The 23,752-nt window shown below is 31.1% G+C and overlaps 1 pseudogene; it reads right to left on the bottom strand.

Annotated features, from left to right (window-relative positions):
* Positions 1-21,921: 21,921 nt before the first annotated feature.
* LOC124428626 lies at positions 21,922-23,752 on the bottom strand (annotated as a pseudogene).

Here is a 23,752-nt window from a genome sequence, read left to right as displayed (position 1 = left end):
CAATCTCACACAGGTAGGTGCTCCTCAAGGTAAGTCTCGAGCGAGAAAAATTTTTGAGGCCCGAACCAAGTGGGACGTAACATGGGGAAACAAAATAGTTACTAAATTTGTTTTGTAAAACTTTAGAAATTTCTCTATATTTATGTATATTCTGTATATATGATCTCGTTGTAATTTTAATAAGTACGATTTTGTCATTTCAAAAATTCTTCATTCCCCTTGCTCCTCATCTCTATCAAAAGTACTTGGTATTGCATACAAATTATTTTCTTGTGTCAGAAGAAAATTGTGTTATACGCATAATGCTAACACTAAACGTGGTTTTATTGTAAAAAGTTCTAGTGGTTATCTTGATATACTAAATAGATTAATAATAAGATCAAATACGTTTTCTACCATTTATCTAGCTCTCAAGAAACGATAATTAAATACACAATTCGGTGCAGGTTATTATACAAAAAGAGTATAATAATAGATAAGTTTTCATGGTAAACACATCATCAGCAACAATGACATGGAGTAAAGATTTCGTATGTTCGGATAAATGTTCTGCAGCAGGAAAATTTAGTGAATTATTTAATAAAGTATCCAATAAAGTGCTATTCTTGGATACATTTCTTTTAGAAACTTTTTCATTAGATTACTTCAAGATTTACACATGATTTACGTCAAGAAATGACATTAGTTCTACACTATAGAATTCTTAGTAATTATAGTAGTAGCTGGTAGTACTTGGAGAAGCTTTTATTGCTATGAGTTTTCCATCTGATTCTCCTACATAATGAGGAAAATTACAATATTCTTCAAATAACTGTGAATGTTTCTTCGAATTCTTAGATGTTTTTAGAATCTATAAGAAACAATGATAATAAACCTATGTTAAGGTTAAATATTAGTTTTTCACATTTAAGAAAATAGAAAAAAAAATAATACCAAATGCAACTGGAGCTATAAAAGAAAATGGAAATGAATTGACGGTGTTGGAAATTATACCATTAGGTACTGAATATTTTATATAATTCTACACCATCTGCCTAGACATGGAGTAATTCTAGATCATCTCAAACATTAAATTTTTTTATTTCAAATATTTATATTAAAAGAATAATATTTATTTTATCTTATTTTATTTATTCATTTATTTGTACTTTAGGCTTAGAGTTTATTACAAGGTGATAATTGGGTTGTTATATATACATATAACGTATATACACACATCTACATATAATTTATATATATATATATATATATATATATGTAAAGAAAGTATACTTTCTTCAGATGGATTTGCGTCTCATAACCCGCCCTTCCATTGTCCTTTATTATTTACAATTTCTTTTGTGACCTACAAACCGAGCCGTTAAGATTTGGAAGAGAAACGGACAGTATGAATATTAAAAGCAAGAAACTGTAAATACTTCACCACATTAGATATAAATTCCGCCTTCTGTTCAATTCCATTACGTATTGAAGATAGACAAAAAGCTGGATTCGTTACACAAAAGGGATACTTCCAATGGACATGTCTACCGTTCGGACTAAAAACATCACCAGCCATTTTCCAAAGAATATTATCGAATATTCTAAGAAAGCACAAACTGAAAGATTTTTCAGAGAATTACATAGACGACATATTAATTTTTTCAGTATCATTTGAAGAACACATAGAACACATAGAAAGAGTAATGAAGGCAATAGTAAACGAAGGTTTCAGACTAAAATTTAAAAAATGTACATTTGCAACAGAATCAGTGAAATATCTCGGACACATAATAGAGCACAATACAGTAAGACCAGTAAAGGATAATCTAATTTCAATAGGAAATTTTCCTACTCCAAAAACTCAAAAGAACATTAGACAATTTCTTGGAAAAATAAACTTTTATCACGAATACATACCGAAAAGCTCAATACTACTAGACCCATTACATAGACTGTTAAGGAAAAATGAAAAGTTCATATGGTCTGAAGAATGTGAGAAATCCTTCAAAGGTATAAAAAATTTACTATGCTCTCAACAAGTGTTGCAAATATTTGACAGGAATTTACCAATAAGGATTTACACGGATGCTTCACTGGAAGGCATTGGTGCGATATTTAAGCAAGTACAGAGTGATGGTAAAGAAAAGCCAGTAGCATACTTTTCGAAAAAGTTAAATGATTCACAAAAGAGAAAAAAGGCAATTTACTTAGAATGCCTGGCAATCAAGGAAGCGGTAAAATATTGGCAACATTGGTTGATCGGAAGAAAATTCACGATATTCACAGACCATAAACCATTAGAAGGTATGAACATAAAAGCTAGAACAGATGAAGAACTTGGAGAATTAACATATTATTTATCTCAATATGACTTTCAAATAAAATATATTCCGGGAAAAGATAACGCTGAAGCAGATAGTCTAAGCAGAAATCCAGTACTGGAATCATCCGAAAATACGGAAGAAATACTAAGAATAATCAACCTAATAAAAATAAAAGAAATAAAAACAGATCAAAAAGAAAATATAACATTGCAAAAAACCAAATCAAAACTAATAGAAAAAGACGGGATATTCTATAAAAAAATTAGAAACAAAGAAAAAATAATCTTATCTACAGAACTAAGCTTAAAATTAATTAAAGAAATAAATTCTGAATGGTGTCATATAGGCATCAAACAAATGATAAGCAGGATATCTCCTTATTACACAGCTAAAGGAATGACGGCAAATATAAAAAAAGTTTGCCAAAACTGCAAAATATGCATTAAGAACAAATCCAGGGGGCAAGGAAAATATGGACGGTTGTCACAACTAGGACCGGCAACGAAACCGTTCGAAATCATGTCAATAGACACCATCGGAGGCTTCGGAGGACAAAGATCAACAAAAAGATACCTTCATCTACTGGTGGATCATTTTACAAGATACGCGTTCATGAGAACATCAAAAACCCAGAGTGCAACGGATTTCGTCAAGCTGATAAGTGGAATACTAGAAACTGACAAAATAGGAGTGATACTCGCAGATCAATACCCGGGAATAAACTCAAAAGAATTTAGGGAATTTCTCATAAAAAAGGATACGAAACTGATTTTTACGGCTGTCAATACGCCCTTTTCCAACGGTCTGAACGAGAGACTGAATCAGACATTAGTAAACAAAATAAGATGCAGAATAAACGAGAAAGGAAAAAAAAGAGCTTGGACAACGATCGCTAGAGAATGTTTGGATAAATACAATGAAACAGAGCATACAGTAACCGGCTTCACGCCTAAATATTTGTTAGATGGCACAATCAACAGCATCCTACCCGAAGAGATAAAAAAAAGAAAAAATGATAAAGAAAATTGGATAAGAAATAAAGAACTAGCCCTAGAAAGAACAAAAAGATCACATGAATATAACAAAAGAATATTTAACAAGAATAGAAAGAATCATCAATTTAACACAGGAGATTTGGTATATATAGAAGATGGCAATAGGTTGAATAGAAAGAAATTAGACGAATTGAGAATTGGCCCTTTCCAAATAATAAAAAAAATTTCAGAGTCTATATATGAAATAAAAACAGGGAAACAGAAACAAGAAACCGGATTCTTCCACATAACAAAACTACTTCCGATATCAGAAGATGGAGAAGAGGACTAAAAATTGTAGACACTTTATCCGTGGGGGGGGGGGGGGGAGATGTAAAGAAAGTATACTTTCTTCAGATAGATTTGCGTCTCATAACCCGCCCTTCCATTGTCCTTTATTATTTACAATTTCTTTTGTGACCTACAAACCGAGCCGTTAAGATTTGGAAGAGAAACGGACAGTATGAAATATAACGTAGAAGAGAAAAGTAACACGAGAACTATAAGAAAATTTGTAATATATATTAAATAAGATTTAATATTGTGAATAATAAACGTAAATTGTCGTTTCTTTGTTCACAGGTAAGAGTAATTAAGAGCTAAGCATTAACTAACAAATAAAGATTTATTCCTTTGTTCACAGAGAAACATATTTCCGTTTGTCACTTCACCCTAATTAAAACGAGTAAAAATAGAAAAAATTAAGATATTATATATATAGTTATATAGATATATATATATATAATATCTTAATTTTTTTATTTTAACTCGTTTTAATTAGGGTGAAGTGACAAACGGAAATATGTTTCTCTGTGAAAAAAGAAACGACAATTCACGTTTATTGTTCACTCTGTTAAATTTTATATTTTACTCTCGTACTACTTCTCTCGTCTACGTTCTATTTCTTACTGCCAGTTTCTCTCCCCAAATCTTAACGGCTCGATTTGTAGGTAACAAAAGAATTTGTAGATAACAAAAACAAAAGAAGGGCGGGCCATGAGACGCGTGACAAATCTACCTGGAGAAAGTATACTTTCTTTACATATATATATATATATAACTTTGTTTAACCCATTGCAGATTTCGCTTTTGGTAGTATCAATAGGTCGGAGCAATATCGTTTCGCAATTACTTTTCCGTACAGGATGTCAATATACAGAATTTGTTGAAACTGATTTGTTGTATTTAATACTACTTATAATACGTAAGAATATAAAATTTTTAATCTTAAAATGACCCCGCCACGAGGACACCGACTTCTACGATGATTTAGAAATGTCCCCGCTACGGGGACACAGACTGCAAAGGGTTAATTATTTAATATATTTATATTCACTGAATTTAAAAATTTGTTATATTTACCTGCTGTCAAGAATCTAAAAATAATTCGTTCCTAGAGTGACAAACAAGATTCTAATGACATGACTAATACGAACACGTGGCGACCAACTGTATTTTCTTTTTCGTTGCAAATCAATTTAAGATGAGTCTATCATAGCACTCTTTATAATATTCATATGTCATAGGGATCCTAATATTATTATCACGATTTTGTCAGTTGATGATTTTGGCAACGATATCACAATAAGTTACGTAATTTTTTCGCATTACTTACAAGTTTTTAATTGTTATTCCATCACATACAATCATTTTCTTCGTCGTAAACTAATAGATTATGAGCCCAAATGTGCAGTAGAATTAAAATAGAGAAAGGAAACGCATGAAAACGCATAAGAATATATTTTACATTGTGAAATAAAAAGAGTAAAAAGAACATGGCTACTATGCTTCAACGCATCAAGTTAAAAAGCTTTGAGCGATACAAATTATAAATCTGGAAGCTGCAGATAAAAAGCTTCCTCATTTGCAACAAATTGTGGTTGTATATAAATGGAATAAATTTTCTGACACAAGATAATCAGAATAACTGGAAATCAAAAGATGAGAAAGTCTTAGTGTTAATTTTATTAAATATGTCCAGGAATCAACTAATTTATATAAAATTGTTTTTCATCATCGCTAAGTTAAATTAAAACGACCACATATTACATTCAATTACAAAACGGTACTTGATTTGAAAGAATAAGATTCAAAAGTTAAAAAAAAAAAAAAGTGTTTATTTTATTGAAAATGCTTTTTTTTTAATGAAAAAGGAAATATTCTTATATATATTATAGGTTTACGGAAGACATAGGTTTGATTAAATAAATAAAAATATTCTGTAAGGTTATTAGTTATTTATTTTACAACGTGTGAAATAAAAAGAGTGATGTTAAAGCACGTAGCAATAATGTTAAGATTGTTTGTGTTTTTGAAAGCATAGTTGATGTATACGAATTAAATATAGTTAACATCGAGAATGAAATAGAATAAAAGAAAAAGAAATAGGAAGAGAAAGGGAGAGAGAGTGAGATAGAGTATAAAAAGAAGTAGGTATACAGAAGTAGCAATAGAGAGAGAGAGATAGAAAGTGAAACAGAGCATAAGTTGCGAGCTATTGTTTATCTTAAGCGTGAGAGAGCGGATGAAGCTTTCGCTTCTTTACCTTTTTCATTCTCTCTGTTTCTCATTTCTTACTAGTATCCTCCTGATTCATCCTTTGTTTTTCAAATTCTTATTATCATTCCTCCAGTCCCGATGCCTGTCTGTTGATCACGTCATATAGGATTAGAATAAAACAATACTTTTATATAAATAAGTTACTTTCAATATTTTTAATATAATTTATAACTATTTAAAATCTCTCTTTCTCTCTCTCTCTCTCTCTTACTGTTGTTCTATCCTCTTGCCTTTAAAACTTGCTGATAGAGCAACTGAACACGGGAATAACAAGGAAGATTAAAATTGAAAAACTATATTAAATAAAAATAAATTAATTAAAGAAGTTTCACTTTCATTATGTGATAGATACACAACCAGTTTTCTTTTTTTCTGTTGTTTAGTCTTTTTCATGTATAATATGAAAAAGTAAATGTAAGTAATACATACAATTAGTATATAGTATAATTGTACTAGTAGAAATAATATTATATAACTTTCATACAATATATAATTTTGTGTGTAGACACGAAAAAAAATTGGATTTTAGAGGATTTAATTTCTTTCAAAAGAGTACAACAATAATCTTCGAGACAAATATATATAACGAAAGATTTATATAATAGCCTTCTTTATCCGATTATTTTTTTAACTTACTTAAAATTATTACTTTGCCACAAATTTGTCGCTTCACTTTCTTCTACTTAGAAATCGTCCGAACATTTCGTAAGATTTCCGACTTGTATCGATTCGTAATATTTCATTTCAATTATAAATTCTATATTAATAGACGTTTTTAAATGAAAATGAATAGATACAGATAAATATTATTTCTTCAAAATATTTATAAGAAAGATTGAAATTTATTACGCAGATAAATTTATTTATTATTCGATTTATTTTTCGCTCTGATGTATTCATCTGTTGTAGCAAATGTACGCGATGAGGATGATTGCTTTAGGAACGTCTTCACAACTTTTAGATAAATTGACATATTATCACTTTCATAGCTGAAAACGTATACGTATAAAAAGCTATAGAATTTTGATATGTCTTAAAACTTTTATAAAATTTACAGGATGTACTATTCCTTTCGTGGATTGAATGAAGGAACCAAATATATATGTTGGAAAGGCATATGACTTGCGAACTATTAATTCGGCCCTGGTCTATTGTACGAAATGTTCACAAGATGGTGCTACATATGTGGGACTTGTTACGCCTCTTCCGGCAAGACACAAAACTAACGTGTATTCGCGTCACCAATCGTACACACGGGAAACCAATATACAAAGGTGACGAAAAAGACGCCGGAAACATATAGAAAATCATTGTTCTTTCTTCGACTCTCCTAGAGACCACAGTCATAACTGCTGGAAGTTATAGTCTAATTATACCTGCTATACACTGAACAAAGCTAAATAAACATCACAATTGTTACTTGATGTGCAAAGTTTCTCTTTACATAGTGGATTGTCAACGATAAACCCACAGACATCGTCTACTGCTATTATTATCAAGACCATTTAAGATTGCGCGTGCTGGCACAATTTGCCAAGAAGTTCGTCGTTCTGCTAATTACAAGTAAATCAACTTTATTTCTTTTAAATTACAGATTCTTCCAATATACTAATCGGCGGCTAAACATGTGATTTCTATAGTGTAGCATTTGCAAGTCGTATAAGTGATGCATTTGAGATATATTTGTGAAAATAAAATTGTAATCTAGACATGTCCCTCGTGGAGCTTATTGCGTTGTACTTGTTTTAGGATTTTCAGCTCTTATATTCGTAATGTGTATTCTTTGTTAGCGTTATAATAGTGATTAATGCAATCATTTTTAGGTTATTTATTCAATTGATTGTATTATATATTATGTATTATATCGCCTTTTCTCTACATCGTATATATAAATATATATATATATATATATATATATATGTATACGTATATCAGAATTGTTATTGCTAAGCGTGTAGTATAGACATTCAGGCATTCAGGTGAATGAATGTTACGATTGAAAAACAGTTTGTAAAACAGTTACGATAGAAAAAGAACTTGAAAGGCAAAAATAGGTCATTCTGTAAGATTTTGTGTTTTCGAACGGACCGTAAGTAGTATTATTATATATATACACATATATAATCTTCAAATTATTTTGTGAGATTAATTGTTTCAATCATTCGCTCTAAACCCTTGATCTTACACATTCGTGAAAGATATATATGTGAATATATATGTAAAGGAGGTATACTTTCTTCAGATAGATTTGTCGCGCGTCTCATGGCCTTTGTCGTTTGTTATCTACAAATTCTTTTGTTACCTACAAATCGAGCCGTTAAGAATTGGGGGAGAGAAACGGGCAGTAAGAAATAGAACGTAGACGAGAGAAGTAGCACGAGAGTGCAATAGAAAATTTAACCGTGTGAATAATAATTAGTAAATAAAATTTAACAGAGTGAACAATAAACGTGAATTGTCGTTTCATTGTTTACTGGTAAGATTAAGTAGCAATTAAGTTATGATTAATAAATATTCTCATTTCTTTGTTCACAGAGAAACATATTTTCGTTTATCACTTCACCCTAACTAATACGAGTTACTATAAAAAATAAGATATTATAAAACGACAATTTTGTTTATAATGGAAAGAAAATTACAGTTCGCATTTAAATGTGTGGCATAACCAAGCGACAGAAAAACAAACGTGATTGCTATAACCTCTATCACAACTGAGGACAAAGAAAAATATATATATTGCCGGAAAATGAAAAGTTTGTAAGTACTCACAGCGAACTAATAAAAACGGAAAGCTATAAGAGAATGAAAAAAAGCTTCGATCAAAGAGGCCAGGAGAAAAAAATATGGATTAAATGCTCACAGGAAATGGAAAGTACCTATTTCGATGAGAATGGCAATTTAATATTTAATGATCTATACCTAGACGAGTAGTAGAAACAGACATAGTTGAACCCGCACAGGAAAAAGAACACCGAATAGATTTAAAGGGCATATCGGGACAATTTATGATCGAAAAATTTGGGTGCAAACATTCAAATGCAGAACAATGGTTGGAGACATTTGAAAGAGAGTGTCAAAATTAATAGAGATAACACAAAAATCGAAACCCTAAGATTATTCCATGACAGAGCATGTTTGGATTGGCACTCAGCAACATTAACAGCGTTAACAATGGAGGCTAGTTGGAACGAATGGAAACAAAAGTTCTTGAAATCATTTGCAGACAAGGGATGGAATACAGGTATTATACGCTACATCCTACAGATATAAGGAAGGTTCACTGATGGAGTACGCTATGAAGAAGGAAAAACTACTACTCCTATATGGACAAGAATATAGGTACGAAGACCCTGATAATGCTTATAGCAGCAGGACTATCAGAATTTATGAGAGATAAAATAGACAGAGAAAAGTGTCAAAACTCAACAGAACTATTACAGGAGATAAAGAAATGTGAAAATCTAATAGGTAAGAACAATTTAAAAAAAAAGAAAGAGGAAGACAAGATAATAATAAGAAAATTGAAGGAAAAAGACCATGTAGGACCTGTGAAAAACTAAACAAAGGTATTAGATATCATTCAGAGGAAGCCTGTTGGTTTAAAAAAGAAAACACGAAAGAAACCGGAATAAACAAAAGCAACTCGATGATAGAAGTTGTGGAAAAATTAAATCAGACATTGACAATACATTACAGTACTATAGACATGTCTTTACCATTGTCAGAATTTTGTGCAGCTTTACCCAAACATTTTAGATATAATAAGACTACTAAAGATTTAACAAATGACACTCAAAATTCGTTTAACGAAACTGACAATTTAGACGTTATTTTGGAACAATATGATGAGAAAATAAAATCTATGTAAAATGAAGTGAAATATTTTACGCAAGAAAATAAGAATTTGTTTAAGGAAATGGAACATTTGATAGAAAAGCAATCAAATTATGATGAGATATCAAACAAATTACATCAATATTACGTGTTATGTGACAAATTAAAATCGGAGAAGCTATCTTTATTGGATGAAAATAGAAAATTGAAAGCCGATTGGGAAGAAATAAATGTATTACCTAAATCGTTGGACGATTTGCAAGTAGAAAAGAATAAATTGCCAAAGGATATAGATAATTTTATTGAACAGCACGAACATGAGATAAGTGCTATTAAAGCAGATTGTTCGAAGGAATTAAAAGCAATGCAAACACTTTTACTTAATGTGAAAGAAGGAAATATCGGATTGAATGAATTGATGAACGAATTAGAAATACGTCATGCTAAAGAGATGGAAGAATTAAGAACATATTTTGAACAGAAATGTTTGCAAATGTAAAAACAATATTCCAAGGAAGTATTTAGTCAGCAATCAAAAAAAATGTCCGATAATGATAGTGAAATTGAAGAATTAACGGAAGATGAATATTTTGAAAATTTCATTATTGGGTTGGATATGATAAAGAAATTCAAACTAACTCAGGATGAAAACTTACAGATATCTCAAAAGAGAGAAACACAAACAAAAAAACGTATAAATACATTGGATAGAAATGAAAAAATAAAAGAAGTTAAAGTAAATTTTAACAAACATGTGAATGAAGACGAATTTAGATTGGATCTAAATTCGTCAAAGCAAACAAAATAAGATACAGGGTAAGAGATAAAGAACTAGCCCTAGAAAGAACAAAAAGATCACATGAATATAGCAAAAGAATATTTAACAAGAATAGAAAGAATCACCAATTTAACACAGGAGATTTGGTATATATAGAAGATGGCAATAGATTGAATAGAAAGAAATTAGACGAATTGAGAATTGGCCCTTTCCAAATAATAAAAAAAAATTTCAGAATCGATATACGAAATAAAAACAGGGAAACGAAAACAAGAAACCGGATTCTTCCACATAACAAAATTACTTCCAATATCAGAAGATGGAGACGAGGACTAAAATTTGTAGCAATTTTATTCTGGGGGGGGGGGGGGAGATGTAAAGAAAGTATACTTTCTATTTACTATAAATTATCTGTTATAAATATCCTTATAATCGCGTGCTAATTTTCTCTTCTACGTTCTATTTCTTACTGCCCGTTTCTCTTCCAAATCTTAATGGCTCGATTTGTAGGTAACAAAAAGAATTTGTAAATAACAAAGGACAATGGAAGGGCGGGTCATGAGACGCGCGGGAAATCTACTTGATGAAGGTATACTTTCTTTGCATATATATATAATTATGGAATGGGAAGGTTCCAGAAATAATTAGTCATGTGTGTGTGTGTGAAATGTACCGATCGACAGTTGAACGAAGCGATGGAATATTCTGGAACTAATTAGTCGTGTGTATGTATGGATATGTGAGGTAAACCAATTGGTAGTTAAGGAGAGCGTGATTTATCTTTTAACGGGTAATGTCTTAAGTAGGCTAGATTATGAGAAAAAAATTATAATTTCCAAGTTGTTACATTCTAGTTATAGTGTTTTTGTCAATAAAGTTCGTATTAACAAAGATTGACTGATTCGAATTAGTCAGTTCGTATCATCCAGTTAGGGTTTCAAAAAATATCATATATATATGGCACGGTACAGTGAAAACGTAAGTTTATTTTTCACTGCTCTTTGTATGTAGCCGAAGTTAAGTTAAATGTGTGGTTTTAAAATTTTCAAGTAAATTCTAATAAAAGAACACATTAAGGACGAACTTTCTATTGTTCCATTTTGTTTGGTATTTTTTAGGAAAGTTGTTCTGTTATCACATGATAAACAGGGATGTGATTTCCGTCTCACTATCCAATAATATGATCAAGGTACAATACAAATACAATACAAATAGAAGTACATAAGTAATATTATTTTCTTGTTGATTATATAATGGAAAATTTTATTTTATTTTATTTTAGGATAATTATCATTATTAAATAAACCAAAATTATTAATTCCTTTTTATTTCGTGATGTTCTTTTTTATTTCAATTATTTTTTATTAATAAAAATTCAAGTAACCTCTTTTTATTTACTTAATATACATATACATTCAAGGAGTTTTCTTTATTATAATAATGATACTAGTAATATTGCTTTCGTTTTATATCAGATCTTATTGTGTAGTTGTCCATGCAACCATGGATAAGCCGATTCTTGTTTCAATAAAGTAAAAGAAGAATTGTGAAGCTGACTGAGTTTTTATGTTTATTTAAATTTGTTTACGGTTTGCGATTTCAATTAATTTTGAGGAATATGTGTATTTGAATAGATTGCGCGCAAAACAATCTTAGAGTCAATGTTTGTTCGTATAAAGTTTTATTTAACTTCTTTTTTATAGTCACATAAACTTTACAGGTAACTCCCTTATAACGATATAACACGGTATTGAAATTGTTAGATTTTTATCTTTTCATTTATTTTATTTTATTTTGTTGAAAATATTTCTGCTTTATGTGCATGACATTAAAATTTCTTTTGTTTGTTAACTTATTTGGATTACATAGATGAAATAGAAATTATTCTTATTAGTCACGTCAGTGGCTTTCTATATGATATAAAAAAAATTTTAATCAATGTAAGAAAAATTTCGGAAATTAACTTCGTCTGTTCTATTAGATCTGAGTCTCGTGTAACGGAATTTATATAATGTCATTTTTATAGAATGAGATTATTTGTGTTATACTGTTACTTCGGTTATCTGTAGTTACATATAAAACAAACAATAGATATTAGCGAATTCAATTTATTGTCCGCCTCTTATTTAATGAATAATTATTGCGTAAAAGAGTTAGTGCATCACCTAAGATGATCAAGACACTAATACACTTCTTTTGTAGAATAATATTATTAAGTAAATATTTTTATATAATAAATTTTTATTATAATAAATTTAATACTAGTGGAGATAATTAACTTTTCACTGGATTGCAAAATAACACTGATAATAAATCTATTCTTTAACGAATATATCGATTTATCAAGAAACGGAAATTGTAAAGATACGGATTAATACCCCAGTCGGAGATATCGCGTTATTGTTTAATCCTTCTAATATCTTATAAATTTTCCGTATACCGTCCAAAAATGTTCAGAAAACTGTAGGATTTTAATCGTATTTGTTATCCGTTAAAATTAACATATTTCTTTCAAAAATGAAGATATTTTCACGTATTTTTTATTTTATTGTAAAATGTCTGTTGTTTTACGTGAAAAAAAGAAAAAATTATTTCCGAAATCAAAATATAATGTCATTACATATGTTTAAAGTATTAAAAAACTTGCAAAGCCGATATATAGGCTTTAAGATATTAAAATAACTAATTGTGTTTTTGCTCAAGCTGCTAGTTAGTACTAGATTAATTTATTGTAAGTGTATATATGAAAGCATATGATGTTTGCTCGTAACTTGTCTATTTAGATCATCCTCATTAAAAAACAAATACCTACTTTATATAAAACATAAATTTGATTTGTAATCTTTTTTCAGATAATCATTGCTTCTCAGGTCAATTTCGATCTACATCGCAAATGAGTATTTTGGAACCACTGAACCATAGAACTTCTTAAGTAGTAAGTGAACAAATTCAAGTCGCTTTAGTATTTGTTATTGTAGTTGGGTTTAGGCCAAAGTATTTGGAAAACTACAAATGCTTTTTGTTTATTATCTCTCGTGAAATACAAACTTACTCTTGTTCATTTGCTCGACATTCGATACTCGGCAAAACTGAATTATTTTGTTCTGATTTAATTTACCTTAGAAATTTTATAATATTTAAATTTACAATATATGATACAAAATATTAAAGTGAGTACAAAATAACCATATATATGATACAAATTACAATATATATATATATATATAATAATATATTACATAATTTATATAATATAGTGGTTAAAGTATTATTTCTACCATTCTTTCGATACTTACATATAAATGAATTTTTTTTTTCCAATCCTACATTATGGTGGCAATGAAAGTTTCGAAGCGACATAAGTTACTGATCATAATTTTTCCAATAAGTTATTGGCGAGCATGACTATTAGTAATTTTGTTTTAGGATTTTTCATTACCTTTTTTCCTTGTTTTCTTATATTATGCATGCCTGTTTTTATTAGCCAAGCTTAAGATTTTATTTTGTCAATTTAAAATATTACATTTCTCCACTTTTTCATCCAGTGAACGTGGACATGTACAAACTTCAATTTCGGCTTTATGCTTCCCAATTAAGGGAGATTATTACTTTAATTATTTGTATTTAATATGTTTGCTCCTTTGCAGAATATAACGCATATTTCTTACAATTGTTTACACTTCTTTGGCGATTTGTTAGGCAGTCTCTTTGTAATTCGAAGCAACGTATAGAATATTTTTTTTATATTCCATATTCCTTACAATTTATCAGTAATAGATATTATGTAAATTGTTTATATATGAAAAGTAGCATGTGGACAATGTGTCCATTGAGACATCGTCTCTATTTATAAGATCATAGATTTAATATAATTCATATTGTTTAATTTTTTTACCTAGTCTTCAGGGTATATATTTCAAGCCTTCGCAGGGTGTATTTCTATAAATATTATTGACTATCGGGATAAATTTGTGCCTTGTAAAGTGTTGTTTCTATGTGATCAGTGAATGTTTCTATTTAGTCTTCTGTATTTTTGGTTATGAGTCGTCGAGTTTTCGTATGTCCGGTATGGGTATTATTGATCTTTTACATCTTTTGACTGTTTTGCACAAAGAATTTTGTGTCTTATTGCTTGTGTTACTGGTGGAAGTGATTTCAGTGATATTTAAAGAGTATCTTTTGTTATTTTTATATTGTTATTCTAGATATTTTGTATGTTTATGTTCATTTCTTTGATTAATTTGTTTAATTATCTTTTGTTTATTCTTGTCTTATTTTTCTACCACCAAGCTTTGTCTTGTCATCTTTGTTTTAGTTTAGAAAATATTGTCAGGATAATTCAGGATTCTTTTGGATGAATCATTTTGTGTGGTTGTTATTCACGCTGCTTTATGTATAACATCTCTAAGTTGTTAACTGTTTCTTCAATTTGAAGAGGAATCCTTAGCAGAATGTTACAGTTCAGTTCTAATTATATGATTTTTTTGAATTGCATTTAATTAGTTTTTTCGTTACACAGGATTCATGACTTTTCATAAACGATTGATCTGTTCCAATATGAAGTTATTACAAGTTAGTGGTCACAGCTGAGTTTTATACATGATTCAATTTTAAAATTTAATGGGTTTAAATCTTTTAAGATGTTAAAATCTAGTAGATAAGGAGTTTTATCAGAAGTTAGTAGCCAGTAGATTGGCTTATCGATGGTGAGAATGTTCAAATTAGTGTTGTGTAAATATGGATTTAGTTCATTACCTCGTGATGTTATTTGTATCCCTAGCTTGAATGCTTTGCATTATAATTGCCTGCTGCAATGAATTTGATACTAATTAATTGTAAGAAATCTTTTCATTGGTCCATTGTGATTTTAAATCTTGGCAGCGCATAAATTGCCGGGATTGAAAACAAATTATTGGTGACAAAATATTTTCGAAATAATTATTTGGTAGACTTAAAAAAAAACAATTCCCTTATATTTCCTCCAAATAGAAAGCATCCCTTTTATTGATGAATATTTTCGAAGTACTTTGAGCAAGCTCCATCTCTTCTGCTCCATGATTTCTCGGCTCCAGTTATGATTTAGCTTTAGAAATGGATCATTTTTTGACGCTTGAGAAGCAAATCATAATCCGATGGAGCAATCTCTTTCTATAAGAATATATGGAACCCATATGTCGACCTTCTTGGTAATAAAAAAGAAAAATATGCAAAAATGCAACTTTTGATATATCATTTTCAATAGGATACCAAGAAAAAACAACTGCATAGAATCAAACAGAATTGTTTACAAATACTCCTTTAAATGTTAGGTGTTAAAATATATAATAACAATATAGTTTAGCATGAAGTTAGCAGCTTAAAAATACAACTAATATCTCTGTTGGGTTAAAAACGAAATTACTTTCCGAACAATACAATTTTTTTGATACACGTTCTATTCGCTAAGGAGGTGGAGAGAAATTAGGAATATTTGCGCTTACTTGTACAGATTCCAAACATGGATTGTGCAAATTTTCAGTTTGAAAGTTTCATGATATCAATATTTCTGGTATTAATCCTCCTCTCTTCTTCCTTCTGTAATTTCTTAAACTTTTAGTTACGACACGACTTTCTGCGGGATTGTATCTCTGTACAGCATGCTTTCAATGGACCTGCGCGAAAACTGTGCATGACGTTATATACTATGACATTAAATCTAAGTAAAGTTATAAAGGAATAAATTATAATTTATTTATGCATTTTTATGTAAAAAGTTTGAAAAATACGCAAAAAACTAATAAGAAGAAATATACTTCATTAATTAATAGTATAATTACATATGATAAACGACGCAGAGTCACAATCATCACATTCGTACCGCGATCTTCTCCTTATATCATTTTTGGAGCACCTTACAGAGTTTCGCAACGTTTGTTTGCTATTTATAATTTTATAGAATGACGGGTAATATTTATCTGTTAATCATAATGACTTATAGGCAGTAGATTTATTACGATTGCTATAATTATTGTTTAACGTCTTATGCTTTTTGACTATATCTTTTAGTAATTGAAGATGAGATGCACGCATTGTCACTTTTTCATCTTGTACAAACAAGATGCATTCCAAACAGTCACATCAAGTAAAGGAAAAAATATTTTTTGTACCATTTAGTACTTTTCTTGATGGATTCAACGTTAGTTATTATTTTATCTCTATTCTAATATCTACCGTGACCATATTTGCAGTATAGTCCATTATGCAAGACTGTTTTTCGGATAACTTGCTTCATTCGGTAATTTAATCTTTTTGTGATTATAAAATCTGCGAAGTGAAAAGTGATCAGCATTTATACTTTGTGTTTGCCTTGCCATTTGAGCGATAACATATTAGGCAAAGACCGAAACATATTTCACGTGCCTTTAATTTTTCATTCATGATAATCATATCCTTTCTTCGATGTTGTTTTACAGAACGTTTGTTGTATTATTCTGGAGATAAGCGAACAAAGTCAGGCTAATATACCAATTATTAATAAACAGGTGTGCTTTTTTCATATATATGGTTCTATAATTGAAATTACAATTTCGCCTGATTTTTCGAGAGACTTTTCAGTTATTTTTGTTATCTCCGAATACCTGCTTGCATATACAATAAAATTTGAAACGTATCCATTATTACAGTTGCAGAATGTAAAAGATTTGATGCCAAATCTATTCCGTTTGGACAGAATATATTGTTTGAACGATAACCTGTCTTTGTATAATAATAAACTTTAATCGATGCATATGTTACAAAATGGATTAAAATTATTTTGAAATGAAACGCAGGGATTACTTTAGAATCCTCTTATTTTTATTAGCTTATCACTAATCTCGCTGAAATAAAGCATTCGCACGAGAAATATTTATCTATATCTATCTATTATATGTCCGAAAATATCAATACGCAAAAATTTATCTTTCGTCTAACATTCGAAGTAATGCAATTTTTTAACTCGCGACATTAATAACATAGTTGCAAAAAAACAATAAATCTCACTTAGAGTTGCTGCTTGTTCATGAGGTTTTATAAATGAACACATAATGTTTATTTTATGTCTGATTTTTCTTTCAACTGATTTGTTTCTTCAACAATTAATAATATTAGTTCTTCGAAAAAGAATAGCTCGAAGTAGTCTATCGGAACAGCAAATCGATTAGTTCCTGTTTTCATTCCAGAGTCATTTGAATTAAATTTATGAACTTATTTTTGTTACTTGATCATTATTGTTATCACTATTGTTACTTAATGTGCGAATTTCTTTCCACATAGTGGGCTGTCAGCAATAATTTGACCACAATTGATGACCCCGCGTGATCTTTGTGCATCAAGAGTTCCTACAAAAGGAAAAACGTATCGGTATCAGCCATACTGCCTCATCATAGAATTCATGACTCATGTTCAGAACACTTGAAAAAGAATCATAAACATCGAACTCCTTATTAAGAGCCAACAGTATAATACAGACTGAAATATCAGACAGTCTCTAAGGCCCTTGATCAAGATACGATCGAGCTGATTTCAAACGTGATACAACAGGATTCAGCGTGAACCTGAATTCAATCTCCATTAGAATTAGCAACAACGGCAAGTTTAACACAGAAGATACAGACCACAAAGGAACTTATTCTGAACAAAGGAATCAAAATAACAACGGACAATGGACGCCACGAAACACTGCGACAGCTTCATCCATCGCAACAGCGTCAATAACAGGAACAATAGCAGGAAATACATCTGATGTGTAGAACCTGTAGAATTATAATCAATCACCAGGCTATAACATTATATTGCGTTACAAATGTTATTCGATGAGTAAACATAAATCGGCGGCATTCACCAAAATTCGACCGGATCTCTGGTTCATCATGGCTGAGGCTGAATTCACTACTTTTGGATTCGTTGATGATAAATTAAAATAACTGACTGTACTTAAGACTCTGATTTGAGATACAACAGGAGCCCGCTATAGGTAAGGATAAAACTCAGAATCGCAGTAAGCTCATAACTCTTTGATTTCAGACAAAAGCTAAGAAACTTCTATGTGAGTCAGCGCTTCCAAATAGAACACCTTCCCAGTTCCTGCGACAATTGCACGGATTGGCTGATGGTTTCGTTGATGATACCATATTGCACCAACTTTGGCTTGAACGATTACCAGCATATATCAAACCCTATCTGATTACGACAAGTAAACTTCCACTTGATGCTATAGTCGAGTTTGCGGACCGTTTTTACGTGCTGATGCCTTAAGATAACAGAATAACCAGGTTATGGATGGCAACCTTTACACGTTATCTTGCATCACCGACTCTATGACATTGACTCAAAGTTCATAGAAATTCAAAAATTTTTTGTGATGGAGATCAATGAGTTCATATTACAACTCATTCTACTGCAAGAACAAAACCAACAATTACAGGCTTGACAATCTCCGACGCATCATAATCGCAGCAGTCCAAGATCATCGACACCTACCCACTCAATTATCGGAACTGATTTCTTAATTCACTAAAACTTGTTGATTGATTTATAATACCAACAATTGATGAATCCAGTGTCTCATCTCTTGTCAAAAGGTAATGCAATGGAAGCACATCATTAGGGTATCTCATTTATAAGTATAGATTTGTCTACTGAGTATGCTGAACTTTTAAAACAAGTCGTTGAAATCTCAACGACTTGTTTTGTCGATCAGCAAGGCATGCTTAAATTTAAAAGCACGTCCATTTGTGCACAATATTATTACGCATGTTCCACTAGTCTTACTGCAAGAGCTCGTAAACTAGTAGGTGAAAAGGCAGCGGCGGCAAAAACTCAAATCAGAGAACTTCTGAACTCCGGAATCATTAGATCCTTCAGCAGAATGTACGTCAATCCTATTCATGTGATACGAAAAAAAGACAACATCTGGAGAACGTGCGGTGACTTTCGTAAACTCGATCATGCTACTGATCCTGACATATAGTTCTCCACTCATTCACTATCTCTTTCCGTGTTTACACGATGGAAAACATTACAGCAAATTCGATTGTGAAAAGCATATCTATAACTACCTATGCACGTAGACAACATAGAATAACTGGCATCATAATACCTTGAGTTGAGTACTTAGGTATGCCTTTTTGTCTAAAAAATCCTACCCAGTTGTTCCAACGATTTATGGACGCTCTTTTAAGAGGCCTGGACTTCGTCTTCGTCTACGTGGATGGCATTCTGGTATTCTCAGACGATGAAGACTAATATCCGGAACACATACACTTTGAACGCTTAAAGGACAACAACCTTATTATGAATCTCAAACACTGCCTGTTCAACCAATCGGAAACAAATTTCCTGGCTTATACCATTAATGAACATGGTAACATTCCAACGTCCGAACGATGGCATTAAAGGATATCAGAAATCTAAAACTATCGCTGAACTTGGCAGATTTCTTGGCACGATCAACTATCATTACTGTATACTTCAGGAAATTCAGATCATTTTGCCTCTCAACAGTTACCTTAATGTGCCAATAAAAAATGATATATCCAAGATCGCATGGATTCCCGAAGCCAATAAGGCAGTTGAAATATGCAAAAATACTTCGCAACAATCACATTGCTCGCTTTTCCGTTTTCTAACGTACCGATGACTCTCACAACCAACGCATTCGCAACTGCTATCGGAGGTAAACTAGAACAGCTGGAAGATGATACCTAGAAACCCATATGGTTTTTCTCCAGATATCTGAACCAGACAGAACAGAAATACAGCACATACGATCGTGAACTTTTTGCTATTTTAGCATCAGTCAAATTTTTGCATCATTTGCTTGATTTCCGTCAGTTTGTCATCAAAATGGACAACAAACGACTTACTTTTGTCTTCAAACAAAAACTGAATCATACATCGGAACATCAATTACTATAGCTCGAATTCATCTCACAATTTTTCACTGAATTAGTCTAAATGAAGGGTGATGATAACACAGTCGCAGATATACTATTCTGCATTAATACTATAAACATGCCATTCATTCTCACATCTCTTGAAATCTAACAAGCACAACTGAACGACAATGATCTAGCTGATATGATCAGAGATACAACTTCATTGAAACTACGAAAACTCACACTAGAACCAGGAATGAACATCTATTGTGATATTTTCTCAAGTTTCATCAGACCATTCTTACCAAAAACATTACGCAAGACAGTTTTCAAAGTCATTCATAATCATTCGCATCATAGCGTCTGGACTACATCTCTAAATTTATGCGAAAAATATATTTGACCTGATCCTTACGGACGCACTCAAATGGTCTAGAGAATATCTTGCTTGCCAAAGAGGAAAAATTCACCGTCACAATAAGATCAAGCCAATCCACATAGTCGTACTTGATAACCGCTTTAACAATATTCATTTGGACTTTCTACTGAAGGTCAAACACCACTGATACTGCTTAATTCTTTTGCGACGGCACCCCTGTACCATACTTTGTTGTTTTCCGCGAAAGCGCAGTAACACTTTCTCAGTAACACTTTGTAGCGATCTCTACTCATTATTCTGCAAAAGATATCTCTTCGCAATAATTTATTTTTGCTCCGATATTCATCAATTGATAATTTCTTCTCTCTAGACATGAGTAAGCAAACAGCGATAAAACAGTACAGTTCGTCTATCTTTGTCCCAGATTCAGGATTACTATTATTTCTTCGTCTCCAATGATTAGTTGTTTTTTTCAACAATGGAATCTATCAATTCCCCAGATACGAATAATTTGAAAAATTGCAAAATTATTTAAGAATCAGATATGTCTGTTTGAATTCCCTCTTGTTGTCTTGTAAAATCATGAATGGTGAGCCCACAATTTTGAGAGGTCCATCTGATTTCATTCGGATTGATGCTTTGTAAATTAACATCTTCAGTTTCATCAGATTTCAATGTATTAAGTAAACGTAATCACCTTATTTTACGAAATGATGTATTTATGTAAGATTCGTTTACATCATATCTATCAGTCTCGCTAACCTGTTTTCGTTTTATATTACATTTTATAACTTTGAGTGCTGAATACTCGTTGCCTATGCGGTCCGTACGGACGGCGCGTGGCAGGCGCTGACGATCGCTAGGGACTAAATTCTTTTTCGTGCAGTATGGATCTCGTCGACGGTGTATGACACATTATAATATAGTATACAATCCAACCACTATTCCGTTGTCTATTCCGCATTGTATGAAAACATTCCTATTTTCAAAATTTACTGTTTACTCACCTGCTAGAATTTGAAATCCCCGTAATTTGATAATTATAATGTATTTGGATATTCAAAATCAGATAATTTAACAAATTATAAGAAGAATTATATAATCATGGAAAGGCTTCAAATATATATATATTTTAAGAAACTAACATTTAATACATTGATTTTTTAAGAAAAAACAATAGGAAAATTAATAATTCATTTGCGTATGATAAATCTCAAAACAAGTATCAACACATAATGCGACGTCGTATTTTTTACATTCATATGGTGTATGCATCCTTCTTTGTTGTCTTCTACAGACAACATATTTCCTTCTTGTCGATTTTCTCTCTGCATTTAAAATTTTTGAAGGGAAATGTCTCTCAGTCAAACGAAATGGTAGGTTTTCTATGCTTCTTTTGCCATCGCCCACTTGTTTTCTATTTTGCAGGTATTTTTGTAGAATTTATTTGATTAATGATAGATGAAAATCCTTATATTGTAGTTTTTTACCAGTCACACATTGATACAGGACATACGAGTTATATAATGAGATGTCTACTAAATGGAAAAAATACTTCTTATACCACTTTAGACATTTTCTGCATGAATTAATTGTACTTAGAACCATGTCAACGTGGTCTACAGAGCCCATTTTGATGTTGTAATTTGCAACACATTCTGGTTTTAACTTGGGCGATCCTGTAACATAATTTCTTTGACCAGATTCTATCACTTTCGGTTCGTGAGCACTTGATAACATCCATACATCATTTCTATCTCGTCACTTCAATGCCAATAAATTATCTGAACATCTGTAATCAAATTGCCTTCTTGTCAATTTTCCCTCGATATGGAACATATCTCTTCTGTTTTTCTGTACTGTCCCAAACGCATTAGTTTTATGTTCATGAAGTACATTATATAAATGCGGGCTTGTGTACCAATTATCTGTTATCGATGTATGGCCCATTTCAAGGTACGGATGTAAAAGTGTCATAACATCTGTCGATTGCCCAATGGCTGTAGAATTACTTATAATATCTGTATTTTTTCCGATATATACTATATAATATAATACATAGTTTGTTGTGCAGTCTCACAAGATAAATTGTTTGATACCAAATTTACTTATTTTGGACGGAATAACTTTTTTAAAGTAACACCGAGCTTTGAATAACATAAGGCTTTCGTCAATGCACAAATCTTTGTACGGATAAAATGACTGTGAGAAAGAGTTCTTCAGAGTATCTATTATAGGTCATATTTTTATCAATGGACCATCAATTTGTACATTATTATAATTAAATTGCAACATTTGCAATAATATCATGTATTTGTCTCGCGCAATAGTTCTTCGAAGAATATTAATTTTTAACACGTGATCGGTCGACTAATACTCTTTTAGAGTCAATTCTTCACCCGCGGCATTAACATCGTGATAGCCAAAAATCCGTACATCTCACATATTGATGTGTCTTTCCAAGTATTAATACGAGAATACGTTTTAATTGTAGTGTTTTCAATAACAAATATATAATAATTGTTCGTCTCCTCAGTAATATGTGAAACTAACCCTTTTGAAAAGAAGAGTTGAAAAGCATCTAAAGGCGTAGCTTCTAGATTTAAATTTCCTTTTACTTAAATGCATCATAATTTCCACTTAAATCTGCCGTTTCATTCAAGTCGTCATCGCTGTCGTTTCTTGTAATAATTTCTTCAAAACTGGAACACATTTTTAAAGTATGAAACAGGGGTAAATAACAATATGAAAATTACGTGCACTATAAGTTTAATATAACAATATGCCAATGCAACAGTTAGAACTGTACGACGTAACAAATGAAATGAGATATCAGAAACTAACTGAAATGGCGTCTAAAACTAAATTATGTTTTTCATCGTTGCTAAGTGATGAAGTTTCTGATTGTCGGAGACAGCGTCAGAATGTTGGACAATAGAAACAATTGCCGAACATATAAGTTTGAA

This window comes from Vespa crabro, chromosome 13, assembly GCF_910589235.1.
Source record: "Vespa crabro chromosome 13, iyVesCrab1.2, whole genome shotgun sequence".
Classification (NCBI taxonomy): Eukaryota; Metazoa; Arthropoda; class Insecta; order Hymenoptera; family Vespidae; genus Vespa; species Vespa crabro.
This window is presented reverse-complemented; position numbering and strand designations above follow the sequence as displayed.